The sequence below is a fragment of the Hylobates moloch genome, unplaced genomic scaffold (assembly GCF_009828535.3).
Source record: "Hylobates moloch isolate HMO894 unplaced genomic scaffold, HMol_V3 SCAFFOLD_8, whole genome shotgun sequence".
Taxonomy (NCBI): Eukaryota; Metazoa; Chordata; class Mammalia; order Primates; family Hylobatidae; genus Hylobates; species Hylobates moloch.
Window position 1 is genome coordinate 22,798,112 of NW_026652283.1, and position 15,324 is coordinate 22,813,435.

General features: G+C 38.8%; 1 long non-coding RNA gene across 1 annotated transcript; it reads left to right on the plus strand.

The window, feature by feature from the left end:
• The first annotated feature begins 792 nt into the window (after positions 1–792).
• LOC116472779 (uncharacterized) lies at positions 793–14,240 on the plus strand. The gene is made up of 5 exons (XR_004249168.1): positions 793–845; positions 3,465–3,690; positions 4,012–4,119; positions 6,850–6,906; positions 14,097–14,240. It is a non-coding gene; the product is annotated as an uncharacterized LOC116472779 (long non-coding RNA).
• Positions 14,241–15,324: the final 1,084 nt, after the last annotated feature.

Sequence of the window (15,324 nt, forward strand, 5' to 3'; positions counted from 1 at the left end):
AATTACTATTAGCTGAAATTGTGAAGACTGAATGTGGGTGGAGCAGATTTAATGGAAAAAGCAGGCGTTCATCAAGGCACGTTACAAACCACCATGTAAAAGCAGATATATCTAGGTTTTATCCAATAATTTTATGAAATGAGGGAATGAGAACTAGTTCTGAACTGAAGGATTTTGTTAGACCATGTTTTGGGAGGGGATAGGATTAATAGAAATAAACATTAAATAAATAAGTGCATAAATGATTACTGATAACTAATTGTAATATATTAGCTCTTCCAAGCAATAAGATTATGCTAAGAAACATTAAAAAAATATATAGCCCAAAGGATTGAATCTAATTGTGGGATTTCAAACAATACATGGTATGGTGGTAGGCAGGCTTTTAACATTGTTAAAATCATACTGTGCCCATATTGCTTGGAATAGACACCCTACAGTGAGACTAAGGCTGAACCTTGGGAAAACAGTGGGTGATACAACTGTCCAGCACCCCATACTGACTAAGCATCACCACTTTCAACACTGCAGAGTCAACTGGTCAATATATGTGACCTTTTCTCTATTCTGGGTAATTCGAGGATTTCAAATGAAAAGCCATGTCCAGATATTATTTAGATGTTTCTTCACGTGTAGAGTTGAGACATCTTTCCAGACAGACGAAATTATTTGAATGAACACGATAAACTGATTGATACAAACACATAATTTAGAGTTGCTACGGGGAAGTGGCTGATTGCATCACTGTTAGAACATTTTCCAGCATTCTGCCTGCTCTTAAGAATAGGAAAGCAGCATTCTGAACAGCAACGCTCATCATATAAACATGAGATTTCCTCCAAAAGGTATTGAATAACCAAAATCAAAGAGTCAGAAAATATTCATTATTTTTGGATTTACATCACATTCATGAACACTGTATTTCAAGATTTCTTATTCATATTCTCCATGATTAGATACAAGTGAGGTGTTTACATTCCAAAAGAAGCCCCAGGCCTAGTGCAGTGGCTCACACCTGTAATCCCAGCACTTTGTGAGTCCAAGGCAGGAGGATTGCTTGAGGCCAGCATTTTGAGACCAGCCTGAGCAATGTAGCAAGGCCATCTTTATACTGAAAACTTTTAAAATTAACCAGGCATGTTGGCATGTGCCTGTAGTCCCAGCTACTCTGGAGGCTGAGGTGGGAGGACTGCTTGAGCCCAGGAGGTTGAGGCTGCAGTGAGCTATGATCACACCACTGCACTCTAGCTCAGGCAATAGAGTGAGACCCTATCTCAAAAATAAAATAAAATAAAATAAAATAAAATAAAATAAAATAAAATAAAAAACATAGACACACGAATGAGTTTTGCTTCCATTAGAAAATGTTATCACGTTTCAGACTGACTCAACCTATTGTTAGAGATGCTTTTTCTGTGACACTAGTGGAAGAGAACTGGATGCAAGTCTTCAGGCAGGTGGCATCTCCAATCACCAGTTAGCTAAAGAACTTAGAAGCGTTATGCAAAGGTGGTCGCTTGAACTAAAGTGGAAAGGAAAGAGATCAAGAAGCAGCAGTGGTAGACAGATGCCCCACTGGCTTCGCATTGTTGTTTCACTGGAAGGACATAGTGTGTCATAACGAATTACCATTAATTTGAGCCAGCAGTACTGTTAGATTGAGCCTGGCAACCCAGGATGACAAACAGTGCCTGCAAGATCATCTAATGAGGGACAAGGCTGCTTCAGTCGTGCCGCTTCACTCAATTAGTGGACAAGGCTTTTAATGCTGCTCTGCACAACTAAAGTAATTTTGATTACTTAGAGCTAAGTCTCCATTTAGAATGTTTCGGAAGCTGACACAGTTTTTTTGGTTTTTGTTTTTTTTTGCCTTTTTAAATATAAATTATCTAGAGAGCATTTGAATGGTAATAAGCTATTTGAAAGCCAATCACATTATTCCTTATTTTTGCTTAAGTAATACTGAAATATATTTTTTTAAAGTTCAGAATGATAGAATTTACTCTAGCAAATGAAATGTAAATAAGATAGCAAATGATTAAGAATATTCTGAGGGTGTGTGTGTGTGTGTGTGGGTGGGTGTGTGTGTGTGTATGCAGGCACTATGTGTGTCTCTCTGTGCCAGAATTACAGTTGGTGAATTTCACTTCATCAGCCAACATTATCAGGAGGGTTGCATATTTATTCTATATATCCACATTTTTAAAAAATTCCAGATCTTGCCTTCTTTGGCTGGGAGCATTTATATCTCATAGCTTTTGATATAGGGAACTGATGTTTCTACTTCATTATTTTTTTCACTATGTCACTGCATGAGCACTGATAGGTGCAATGGTATGACTTATTTAATATTGTGATCATTGATTTATCTCATAACTAAAACCTTACCCACACAGAGGCTACTTAGGCTGAATAAATTCCTTCCATTCTCTTTTGAAACATAGGGTGCTCACTCTGTCTTTACACAGCATTCTCCCATCTTCTAGCTTTTTTCTACTTAGTGTGTTGAATTCTCAGACTGCCTCCCCTGGGTGGCACACAATATACATTATTATTTTCTTGATTAAGGCTTATACTTCCTGTATTTTTGCAGAAACAAGCAAACGTATGTATTTATTCTTACATGCCGCTCTTTGTTAGGCAAAAGACAGCATTCCATATACACTTTTGAAGTTTTCTTTAAAATTTCCACCTAACAATCTTTCTTGGAAATGTCTTCATATTAGTGCATAGAGATCTTCCTCATTATTTTATTTATTTATTTATTTATTTGTTTATTTATTTATTTATTTTGAGATAGAGTCTCTATCCCCCAGGCTGGAGTGCAATGGTGCGATCTCGGCTCACTGCAACCCCTTTCTCCCGGGTTCAAGCAATTCTCCTGCCTCAACCTCTGGAGTAGCTGGGATTACAGGCACCCGCCACCATACCCAGCTAATTTTTGTATTTTTGGTAGAGCTGGGGTTTCATCACGTTGGCCAGGCTGGTCTTGAACTCCTGACCTCAGGTGATCCACCCGCCTTGGCCTCCGAAAGTGCTAGGATTACAGGCGTGAGTCACCACACCTGGACTGTACAAATACTTCTGTAGCAAGAAACAACTCTTAACTGTCTTTAAATTTAGAACTCATATCAGCGGTTTCAAAACAGTGATTGAATGAATGAATGAATGAATGAATGAATGAATGAATGAATAAATAAATCTACTGGATCCAACAGCAGCCTGACACAAGAGCTTGGGGATAGCTTTCAGCAAATATAAGCCTGATTTCGAGTTCTGAAGGCAGGCAGGTGTATTTAGCAATAGCTTTTTCCTACTCTTCGGAAAATGAGGCAGCCTGGAGATGAGGTACAGACCACCTTTCCTGCAGTTCCTATGTAATGGACGGGGTGCATCCTGGTTTGTGGCTTGAGGCTGCTGTGTGTCCAAGTAACACATTCATTCTGTTGTTGTAACCCTTACAGGAATGATGACTAATGCTTTGAGGAGACAGCAGAGGTCAGCCAGCAAGCCCAGAAAAACCTGCCAGCACCAAGAGGGTGTCCTCAACAAGCGCCTGGGGGACTTATTATTCTAACTGAAGGGACCAGAGCTTCCCAGGAAGGGAAGAGGAGAGATATGAATACCGTCTGTGTTCATGTTTGCCAAAAACAAAAGGCTGAGAAATCTCTGAGAGACTCTACATGGGAGGTGAAATTTACCTTTTCTAAGACCATTGTTGATTTTCCCTTTACCCTTGAAGTGGAGAAATATCACTAATGGTCAGAGGAAAGCTCCGCGGTTCTATTAAAGAATGTGAAATAGGTTAACGCTTCTGCACCAAGATTTGACTGACTGTTAATACTAGGTTTTAAAATTCACTTGTAACATTTATAATACAAATACCTGATTCACCTGCATTCTTTTGGTGGGGGGTGGTGAGGGAACCTGGGGTGTGAATGGCCTCCTAAGCAGCAAAATCACTGCTAATATCAGCGTTTTGCTGTCTCATCATCTAATTATCACATACAGGGCACTAATCGAAGCACCTCATTTAAAGTGGGAAAAGCTTTGCTAAGGGCAGATGATTCAGCACGGTATCCTTCGATGAGTACTGTCATCTCAAATCATTTTTAAGAAGTAGGTGTTGTGTAACTAATAAGTAAAATGAAAGCATAGAGTTTACTAATAAGTTACATGTTCCATTTTTTAAAGTCTCTGTAGTCACGATCATCCATTTTCCCCAAAACTGCCCTGTCACATAATAATATGCATACATACAAAACTTATTTCATGTTTAAAAGGCATCCCAGAGAGATGAGATGTGGATGGGTGTGAAGAGTGGATCTGGGGAACCGAATGGGTGCAGATGTCTCCACTGACAAAGAGAAAGGCATATGGCTTCCTTCCTCCCTGGTGTGCCCGGGTCTCAGAGAGAGCTCTAGATTTCCCTGTGATAAGCTTCTGCTTTCGAGCTCCACTGGGAAGATATTTTGTATGCCACAGAAAACCAAGATGTTTGCATTCCCACCAATCCAGGGATAAAGCATTTTCCTCATACAGACACAAAACATACAGTATATGAATGTTTAATGGAGGCTAAAACTGGGAGAGGAACAGAAAACAAGAACAGAGCAGGTTAAAAAAATATCTGGTTTCTCTCTATCAAAATACTAATTAAAATTCATGTTCATGGGGATGATTATACATATGTTTTTGAACTAAAAGTCTAACCTGGCACTATTTTTTGGCCTTATTTTTGTGACAACATTTTTGTCCATATGGCATGAAGTGAATCATTTTACATCTTTTTTTAAGCTCTATATGTTTTTCTTGTTGTCTATTCCCTCTTCTCCCACCACACACACACTGGCAGCCGCTACCAAGTTACCAAATGCCAACTCAACCCTGCAAGCTGGCTGCATGGAGCTATATAGTACTGGCATCTTCCTTTCTTTGCAGAAATATTCTGTGTGTGTGTGCGTGTGTGTGTCTGTCTCTCTCACACATGCATGCATGCACACACCCCACATACATACCATTGAAGCACCCTGAATATTTCTCCTTCATTTCCACGCTAATCTTTCAACTCCTCGGGATTCTGCCCAGCTTCCAGTGTGTGTGCGGCACTGGCTGCTGGCCTGCTGCAGAAGACCACACCAGCTTATTTGGTGCCTCTCACCCCTGGCCTTCCTTCTCCATGGCATTCTGACAATTAGTGGTTCACTTAAGAACTGCTATAAATTAATGGTTAATCGAGCCCATATAATTAGTTTAGTCACAACAAAGTGCAAGGCCCATGATTGTCCAGTGGTTCTCCGCCAACCCCAATCTCTCATTTTAAAAATTACAACAATCCATATCCCCACTTTTGCAGACAAGAGAACGCTCCTTATCTGTGGTGCAGCCACACCGCCTGACCGCTTGGGTTGTGGATGGCACACGTTTTGTACACGGGCTGCCTCCACCAGCATCAGGCACTGCTGAGTTTGTGTGGAAGGGCAGCAACTCCACCTAACAAATGTAACTTTAACAACAGTAAAACAACCTAATAGCTTAGCATGCCAGGGGGCTAATGTGGCGGGCCATTTACTGCTGCACTAAATAGCCCCGGTTTGATTCTCATTGCCAAGTGTCGAACTGAGAATTGCAAGGCAGGAGTAGCTCCTAATTCGTGAGATAAAGGGGGTCATTGCTCATAGAGCTGGGGAAACTGTAGAAGCATAAGAAAAAAAAATAAACAAGGCATTCCCTTTTCAAAGGCCATCAAAACCTGGGCTAACCATGGTCGGGAAAAGCAGAGGCTGATTTCTTGGCACTCATATGCTAACTTCTAACTTTGGGTAAATGTGCTTTGTTTTGCAATGTTCATCTGGAAAGAGACTGGAAGAGGAAGGGATCCTAATATTGAACCATGTCATTTATTATTTGTAAATCACTTTGACACCCTTGGAACAGAAGCAACAACACAAGAACAAAGTATATAATTCAGCCTTGGCTGTAAAATGAGCCACTGACATGTCCCTGCCAGCTATTCCGCCTTGTGTGCCCTGAAAAAGTTGCTATGGATGGTTGTGACCCGGCTAATAGGCTGGGCAGGAAAAAGACCGCCAGCAATAAAAGGGAGAACAAAATTCTTGTTAATATTGCCACATCTGATAATATTGTCTTTCTTTTTCCTTTTTATTTTTATTCCCGGCAGTTATAAAGAGTTCTAAGTTCAAACTGCCCTCAATGGTCATCATAAGGTTATGTGGACAAAACAGTTCCCCTATCTTGTTTTTTAATAGAAAAGAGAAATCATCAAAAATTTCAAATGAGATCCCTAAAATGGGACATCTTTCTTTCCTGAACATTAGCCCTAAAACAACTGATTTCTCTAATTCCTGCCATCACTCAGATTGGCCTTGAATTACCTCCCAATAGGCCTCCCATGTGCTTCTAGATGAGAGTATGTAATGGGGGATCTGTTAATTAACTAGAAGCAAAGTTGCACGGTGGGGATCAAACACTGGATACGTCCTAAAACTCCCACAGAGAAGATGAAATGCAGCGCAAACTTTAAAGACTTCCCGTCATTAGCTGAGACCTTGCTGCTCCTGGCCCAGACCCCTCCTGTTTCTGAGAACAATGAGGACAATGATGGCAGAAATGAAATAGTGCAGCCAGGAACAAAGGAACTAGCTATTTACCGGTAGAAAAAGAAAAAAGCTGGGGGAGGGGGAGAAAAACGGAGAACTTTCTTTTTCTGTGGTTCCTGTCTACTTTTAATTAATTTACGACTGCCAGGGAATTGCACAGAGAGCACACCCAAGCGCATCGTACCCCAGCTCAGTGTTAATATATGTAACATCTTCTGTTTACTCCCAGGAAAAGTGCAACCCGCTGGAGAAAGAGAGGGACTCCGGGGAAGGAGAGAGAGAAGAGGTTGGAATGAAAGAAAATGGACAAACTATCAGGCTGAACTTTCACACTTAAGATCAGGGTTCAAACTAGAAGACAATAAAAACAAAGGAAAACAAAGCCAACACCATCCCAGGAGTAACATACCCTTTTTAGATCACTGTAAAATGCAAGAACCATGCCCTGACACAAAGCTCAAATTTTGCAATTTTCGGAGGTCTCCTGGTAACTTTCATATAAATGTACATAAGTATCATGTCAACAGCAAAAGCACATAGTCATGATATTGACTTCTTATTCTTCCCTGCTTCTTGACAAGATAAATCTAAAAAATGGCACTGAAAATTGAGAGAACAGCTGAATAACAAAACCTGACTAGTAAAAAACTTGGTCCTCATTTTGCATTCCCTGTTTTTGCAGAATTCAAATCAGGAGCTTTTCCGTTATCTAAATCACAGGTTTCAATAGGATTAAGAGAAGAAATAAGAGAACCAACAAAGTGCACAGAAAGGCAGCTCTGACCTTTGTTACTTCTTGTCGAAGCTCTTACTTTGAGATGGACCAGTAGACGAAGAGAGCCATTATGCAGAGGAGCTGCTCTTGCTCTTCAAATTTCAGTTAATATGACCACATTAGAATTACTTTATTTTTAAACTTCAGTAACAAGGCTCTCTTTCCTGTTTTCAACTCACATGTTTAGAATAATCAGTGGAAACTCTGCAAATGGATGAAAGAAACAAATCCCCCAGGACCGTTTTGTGACTGATTTTCTTACTTCTCACCTATCTAATATGAAGGGTTTAGATTTTGCTAAGCTCAATCATAAACTCAACTCTAGGGGGAAGAAAGTCTTAAGCACATGGTTCAACCAACTGAAAATGCTATACAATCAAAAGGAAGTATAGGCTAGAGGTTTACCGTTAACTGCTTGCACATTCTAACCAGTATTAAAGATTAACTTCAATCTTTAATTAAAACGAAGTGAAAGATACACTGTGGGTTACTGAGAAACTTATCTAATGTCTCTACACATATACTCACAAAGAGTAAGGGATTCCTCACCACGTTTTGTGATTGATACGACTATGCCGGTTACCAATGCTGATATGGCAGAATGGCATAAAAGAGTAGGAATGAAAGGGCCCACAGTTATATTCCTTCCACCTAAAAACTAACTGTGTGTCTTCGAAAGCATTATGTACTCTACTTGGTCTCAGTTTCCTTGAGGATGATCATTCTCCTGATCACTTCATAGGGCTGTTTTGAGTGTTGAATGATGTATATCAAAGTATTTTTTAAAAATCCATTTACTTTCAGTTTGACTGTCCTGAACTGTTCCTAGAACAGTGCTGGATCCAAAACAAAAGGTATTCAGAAACTAGGAATGTGCTTCAGGGTTACCAATTTCTTTGTGATTTTATAATTATCTTCAAACTTTCTGAACAAATTTGTAACTCAATCTAGGAACAATCACTTTCTAAAATCCACTTCAGATCATTCCATCTTGCCTTTCATTCACCTGTGTTTTTTCTTTTTTTTCCCTGTCCACCTACCATGGTATCTTGGGAGCAGGCTTATAATATTTTCTCCAAAGACAGTAATGGCTTACCTATTTTTTACTTCATTCATCAATTTTCATCTTCCTCTTTATGCAACATTCTATTCATACAATATTCTCTAAAATTCTTAATATACTTTGCTAACCTTTCAGAGCTTCTGAAATATGGGGATAACTCCAGAAATTTCCTTACATTTAACAAGAGTTCTATAGGTAGCAGGAAAATCAAAATAACAAAGAACAATGACAGAGCCACACTTATGGCTGTAAAGATGTAAGAACGATTTCTTGACACAAAGAGAAGCGTACTAACACTTAATACTTTCAGGATTCAATTAACCAACAATAAGAAAGTAACTCTATTCCTGAGACAGGGAAGAATCTTTCAAGGGAATAATCCCCATCATTAAGATCACAGTTGCTAGAGACATGCCCCAGGACAGGAAGGCAGGCCAAATAAGGCTGATTTCTGCCTCTAAGAATGACTTCAGATGAGTGAAACCTCCTGATTTAATGAATAATTCTATTGGTTAGATATCTTGGCAAGGGAAAAACGTATGTAACCTGGCTTTCATGGCCACTGCAATAGCTTTGAGAAGTACCTGCATACCACTCACTGTGTTGGTATTCTGTCCGGCCTATGTAGTGTTCACATTTTTTAAAAAGTATTTTCCACTATTTAGAAATTGAGACATTCTGTATAATATCCATATTTCTGACACTTAAAAAAAAAAACCTTGGACAATCTGTCAATGCTATGCCCACCCTTCCACATGGCAGCAATCTACTGGTATTAAATGGAAGCCACCATGTGATAGAGACACATAGCCCTTGGGTTCATCCCAGTCCTCACCAGTCTGTCTGGCTCCCGTGTAAGTTGAGTTGTTGACACCTGAAGTTTTTGAGTAGGCTTTAGGGGATTGAAGTAGTAAAATATTCAGAAACTGTTCTCAGAGCATAGATTTCACAGCTGTTCCCTCTTATGCCTAACTTCATGATGAAAGACAAAAATGTGAAAACCAATAGAAAATACAAGATAATAGTCACACAAAGGAAATGAGAAAATGGATAATGTTTAAATAAATGCAAGAAAAATAGCATAAGGGTTAAAAACTTTAGAGAACATCCTAACCAATTAATAATATGAATAACAATGAAAATATAAAAAGCACACCAAGAAAAGTTAATCAATACAAATTACAAAATTGTAGATGATTATGAAGACAAAACAAATATAAAGAAAAATTAATAAGCAGAAAGTATGCCACAGAAACCATAGCTTAATACGATGAACTAAAGTTATGTTAAGGAAACAGAGGCACAACTACAGAATTGAGGATCAATGAATAATTGTGAAAATGTAGAAAAGGGAAAAAGTTAAATTTAAGTGGCAAGTCAGACTTCAAAGTTGCACATACCTTTGCGTAAGCAAACTTCAAGTTAGCTTTGGACAATCTACCCACACAGTTGTCTTTCTAAATGAGGGTTTTCTAGAAGACAACACTTAGTTGGTAAGGTTTGCGAGTTCTCTGAATTTGGGACATTCAAAATAAGACTGCAGTGAATGGAATTGTCAACGTTGCTGTTTGTCCCTATTGGGATATGATGCAGCCAGCAAAAGGAACACCTACGTGCATATTTGGCATTAAGTAACCAGACAGGTTTTTTAAGAGATCCCAGGAAAGAACAAGCTGGATAATAGGATCATTTGTCTTCAGCATGCTCGAGGATGAACAGATCAAAGATCGGAACTTGTACCATGACTTTTATCTAGGAAAATGTACTCAAAATAATAAAGGAAAGGCATAACTTGCTTTCCAAACTGTCAAGAACAATCTTTAGGGAAACTTTGTTTCATGAGCTCTTGGTTCATATCCAATTTGGGCTGTCCGAATCTACACACGGAATCTGAGGCCAACTTCCTCATACTTCCTATTGTGCTAGGGCAGTTTCTGACTACTGTTCTATAATGTGTGCTTGGGAAAAGAAAGATAATTTTAGTATCAGTTGAAAGGGTCATGCCAGAGGACCTATAATATTTCACTGCATAATTGAGAAGGCAAATATTTTGCAAAATCATATTTGATCATTTATTTTTTCAGTGTCACAAGAATCTAAAGGATTCTGTGTGCCAGAATTTCTGAAATTACTGACATTTACCATATAAACAACACAATGTTTAAAAAATTTCAATCAGTAGAATGTAAGGCTTCCTAAAATACATCACATATTTACCTATCATGTTAAAGAGAGAGGGCTAAAGATAACAATCTTTGTCACCAAGCCTGGAGTGCAGTGGCACAATCTCGGCTCACCGCAAACTCCACCTCTCAGATTCAAACAATTCTCCTGCCTCAGCCTCCCGAGTAGCTGGGATTACAGGTGTGCACTACCACGCCTGGCTAATTTTTGTATTTTTAGTAGAGACAGGGTTTCACCATGTTGGCCAGGCTGGTCTCGAATTCCTGACCTCTGGTGATCCATCCATCTCAGCGTCCCAAAGTGCTGGAATTACCAAAGTGCTGGTGAGCCACCACGCCGGCCAAAACAACACCTTTTGATGGCTTACAGTTATGCTAAGAAATATCACAATTATATTTTGAAGGACTCTTAATGTTTATAGAGCTGTTAAATGCTACAGTGATGGTTCTGAATAGGGGTCAATTTTGCCCCTGCCCAGGGGACCTTTAGCAAAGTCTGGAGACAATTTTGTTTGTCACAAGTGAGGTGGGGTGCCAGTAGCATCTGGTGGGCACAAGCCAAGATTGCTGCTAAACATCCTGAAACACACAGGTCAACTTCTTCCCCATAAGAATTATCTAACCCAAATGTCAACAGTGCTGAAGATGACAGAACCCTGAGCTACAATAAACTGGATCAGTCTATTATGCCTGCAGTACTTGCATGGGATTTTTGTTTTGTTTTGCTTTTTAAAATCTCCTCTGTACTGTCTCACACTAAAAAGACTTCAGGATGGCCCTTCATCTTTCTGATTTGCTACATTATTCTGCTGTGGCTTGGAAAACATTTTTCTCAAGCTTCAGACAATTACATAGCCTATGAAAGATGGCATTAGAGCTATCTTATGAGTAAAGCTTAGCAGCTCAGAGGCATAGAGTAATAAAATAATTTAATATTTTCTAAGCTTATTTTGGTTCATATCTATTCAATTATTAGAGGCAAATAAAATAATTTAGTATTTTCTAAGCTTATTTTTGGTTCATATCTATTCCAATTACTAGAGGTCACCAGACTTCAAATATGTGAAGGAAAGTTTCTGGTTTATTCAAAACTAAAGAACCAACTAACAAATGAAAACTCATAAAACAAAATAACAGAAACCCTACATTAATTTGTACTCTACTAATATGACTAATAATATCTTGAAAAAGGTTGAGCTAAAATGTGCCTTCTACTCTGAGTGATTATCATAGCCAAATTCATATCATAGATAAGACCCAGAAGAAGGGCAAAATGTTTATCTTCTTAAGAAAGTATCCTTTATTATATGTACTTAATTTTTTATGAATTTCATTATAACTAGTGATTTTATATGTTAATGATACTTAAGTCTCATCTATATCTAATTTTCCATAGTCAACTTTAGCTAGTTTATGCTTTTGAGACTAATACAATTAAAAATTTTTTTAAAATAAAGCTACTTATATTCAAGACTTTCCTTTTAATTAGTCAAAAGTCGGGAAATTGTAACTAATAGACAACTTTGCATGATCCATTCTGGGAGTAATAAAGAAGTAATGGGCTGGGCATACTGGCTCACGCCTGTAATCCCAGCACTTTGGGAGGCCTAGGCGGGCGGACCATAAGGTCAGGAAATCAAGACAATCCTGGTTAACACAGTGAAACCCCGCCTCTACTGAAAAAAAAAAAAAAAAAAACACAAAAAAAAATTAGCCGGGTGTGGTGGTGGGCACCTGTAGTCCCAGCTACTCGGGAGGCTGAGGCAGGAGAATGGCGTGAACCCGGGAGGCAGTGCTTGCAGTGAGCCTAGATCGCACCACTGCACTCCAGCCTGGGCGACAGAGTGAGACTCTGTCTCAAAAAATAAATAAATAAAATAAAGAAGTAACAGTGATGAATCAGGCAAAAGAACTTGTGTTGTTCTTCTCATATCTGTTAGTCTATGTACCTAGTGCTGAGAAGTGTTGCTTGATGTTCTAATCCAATACATTCATCATCAGACTACACATTAAATTCATTAACTTAATGATACAGAGTTGCCACCTGTAAATTTGAGAAACTGTGAAGATGAAATTTAGAATTTCCATAGGAAAAAGTTTTCAATTCCAGATTGTTGCAAGCTAGCATGGAAGAAATTGGCCAGGAAGCACAAACAGCTAAATTCTGATTCACTGCAACTGCCACCACAAAGGCAAGTCTTGGGCTGACTGATGTACACAGGACTATTTGGTTACAGTTTCCTTATCTTCTAATGAAAGACTCTGAAATGCAGTTGTGGAAACCAGGGAAAGATTATAAGCAAGAAGCAGAGTTGAATTCAAATTTGCAAAGCACTTGGTTGGCAATAAGACACCAATTCTTTGTTGAATTGAATTCAATGCTTGTTTCGAGTTGTTCAGCCTTTAACCATAGAGACTCTAGCCTGTATTTCTGCAATGATTCATGGTAGAGAGGCTTGAGTGCATGAGTGCAGGTGAAAGTAATAAATACATGGGGGCACTGAGTGAAAGGTCAATGCCAGCCCCTCAAAAATAGGTATCTACAACTCAAAAAAAAAAAAATGTAGATCTGGAATGCTCAGTGAATCCTCTAGAAGCCTAAAACAGGGCATCAGTTGGGAAAAGATTAAGAAACTTTGCCACGGTCTTTTGATCATTAAAATTATACATGTCTACTAGAAAATGAGAAGCTGCCAAGAAATTGATAATTTTTGATGTAACAACTCCCAGAATACAACTCCCAGCAGCTTATGTGTGTTCTGAATTTACCATGTTAGTGGGTATGAATAAATGTTATTGGGCATACATACATTTCAGGCCCCTACTGGAAGTCGGTATCTTAAGAAGGTATCTTAAGAAGGATCCCAAAGAAGGATCCCTTAATACTTCCTGAGACAGAGTTCCCCAGAGATGCCCTGAGTCCTGCCCTTCCAAGCTTTGGGGCACTAGGATACTCCAATATCCTACAACTTTTTGAAAAATACCTGGCTAGTTCACTGTCATATGGAACCAAATGAACCTTAGTTGATTAATCGAACTTTAATTGGTCAATATGAAAGTCATTAATAATGTAAGCTTTATTCATGTATGTAATTATTGGATACTAATAATAACCATTCTAAAAACCAGAAGTTAAAGTATAATTGTAATTTTCTTCAAAAGTTTAATTTGTAATTTCCTTCAATCTAACCTAAAATGTGAATAAACTCCAAGCCTGGAAGTCGTAAGACTTTTTTTTTCATAAGCAACCTGATAAGGGAAAAGGTAACAATTATGAAACATTTGAACTAGTCAAGTTGTATTTGTCTAAACATACATAATGAACTTATTTTGTTTGCTATTAATAATATACTATTTTATTACTTATTTCATATGTACTATCTTGTTTACATATATAGCCTATGGAAGTCATTATGGATTGACTTTGCCTGATATTTCCAGTGAATTCTCCATAGCATCAAGCACAAATGATGATCTCCTAGGACAGTGGCAGCTTCCAAGAACGCACAGGAAAGTGACCAGGGAAAGAATGATTCCATCTCCAGGAATCCCTGGTGCTCTTCAGAGCCCAGACAGGCCCCTGCTGGGCCATGGTAACTGAGAAACTGAGAAGCAGATACACTGTGGTCCCTATGTTGGCAACCTCAGCTGAAGAGGAACAGCTCTCTCTATAATCAAGGTACCAAGAATAAAGAGCAAGTGCAAATTATTTATTTTCTTACTTTTAGACTCTTTCTAGGGTAACAAAGAAAGAATTTTGTATAATAAAGGGCCATGACACAACTACATAAATTTCCGAGAAAACAAAGTTGCTGAAAGAAGGGACTACAGATGAAGACCCTTTAAGAGTAAAATAGAACATCTTTTCTCTCCATGGTGGATAGCAGAGAGGCAGAGAGACAGAGGGAAGGAAGTAAAAAGGAAGAGGAGGCAGAAATAAGACTTATCTATAGGGAGCCATGCTCTGCACTAGGCACTTCACAAGAGTAGTTTTTTGAGTTTTTTGTTGTTGTTGTTGTCTGTTTGTTTATTGCCCAGGCTGAAATACAGTGGCATGACCTCAGGTCACTGTAGCCTCAACCTCCCAGGCTCAGGTGATCCTCCCACCTCAACCTCTAGAGTAGCTGGGACTAAAAGCACATGCAACCAATGTCCAGCTTATTTTTTGTTGTATTTTTTTCAGAGATGGGGTTTTGCCATGTTGCTCAGGTTGGTCTTAAACTCCTAAGCTCAAGTCATCAGTCCTCCTCGGCCTCCCAAAGTGCTGGGATTACAGGAGTGAGCCACAGTGCCCGGCCACAGACTAGTCTTACTGCCATTAGTTGACTTGTTATGCTGCTTGAACCCCACTGCCTGGGCTCTCAATTTCTACCTTCTTTTCTGTCCTCTTAGATCCTACACAGCTTACATAATCCAAAAAATGCACCTCGCTTTCAACACAATAGCAACCTAATTCCCATTTTGCACATGGCATGTTAAAGTGTACTCCAAAGCAGGACTTCTGCCCATCTCTCACATTCAGTGTCACAATAGAAAGGCTTAATCACATATAAACTGCCTCTCCCAATGTTGTTTTATTTCCCAATTGTTCATTACCGTGTAGGCCACAAGAGCTAACAAAGGTTTGACAAATGAATAGATCTGCCTTTTATTTATAAGCATCTGTTGATATATTAACTACAA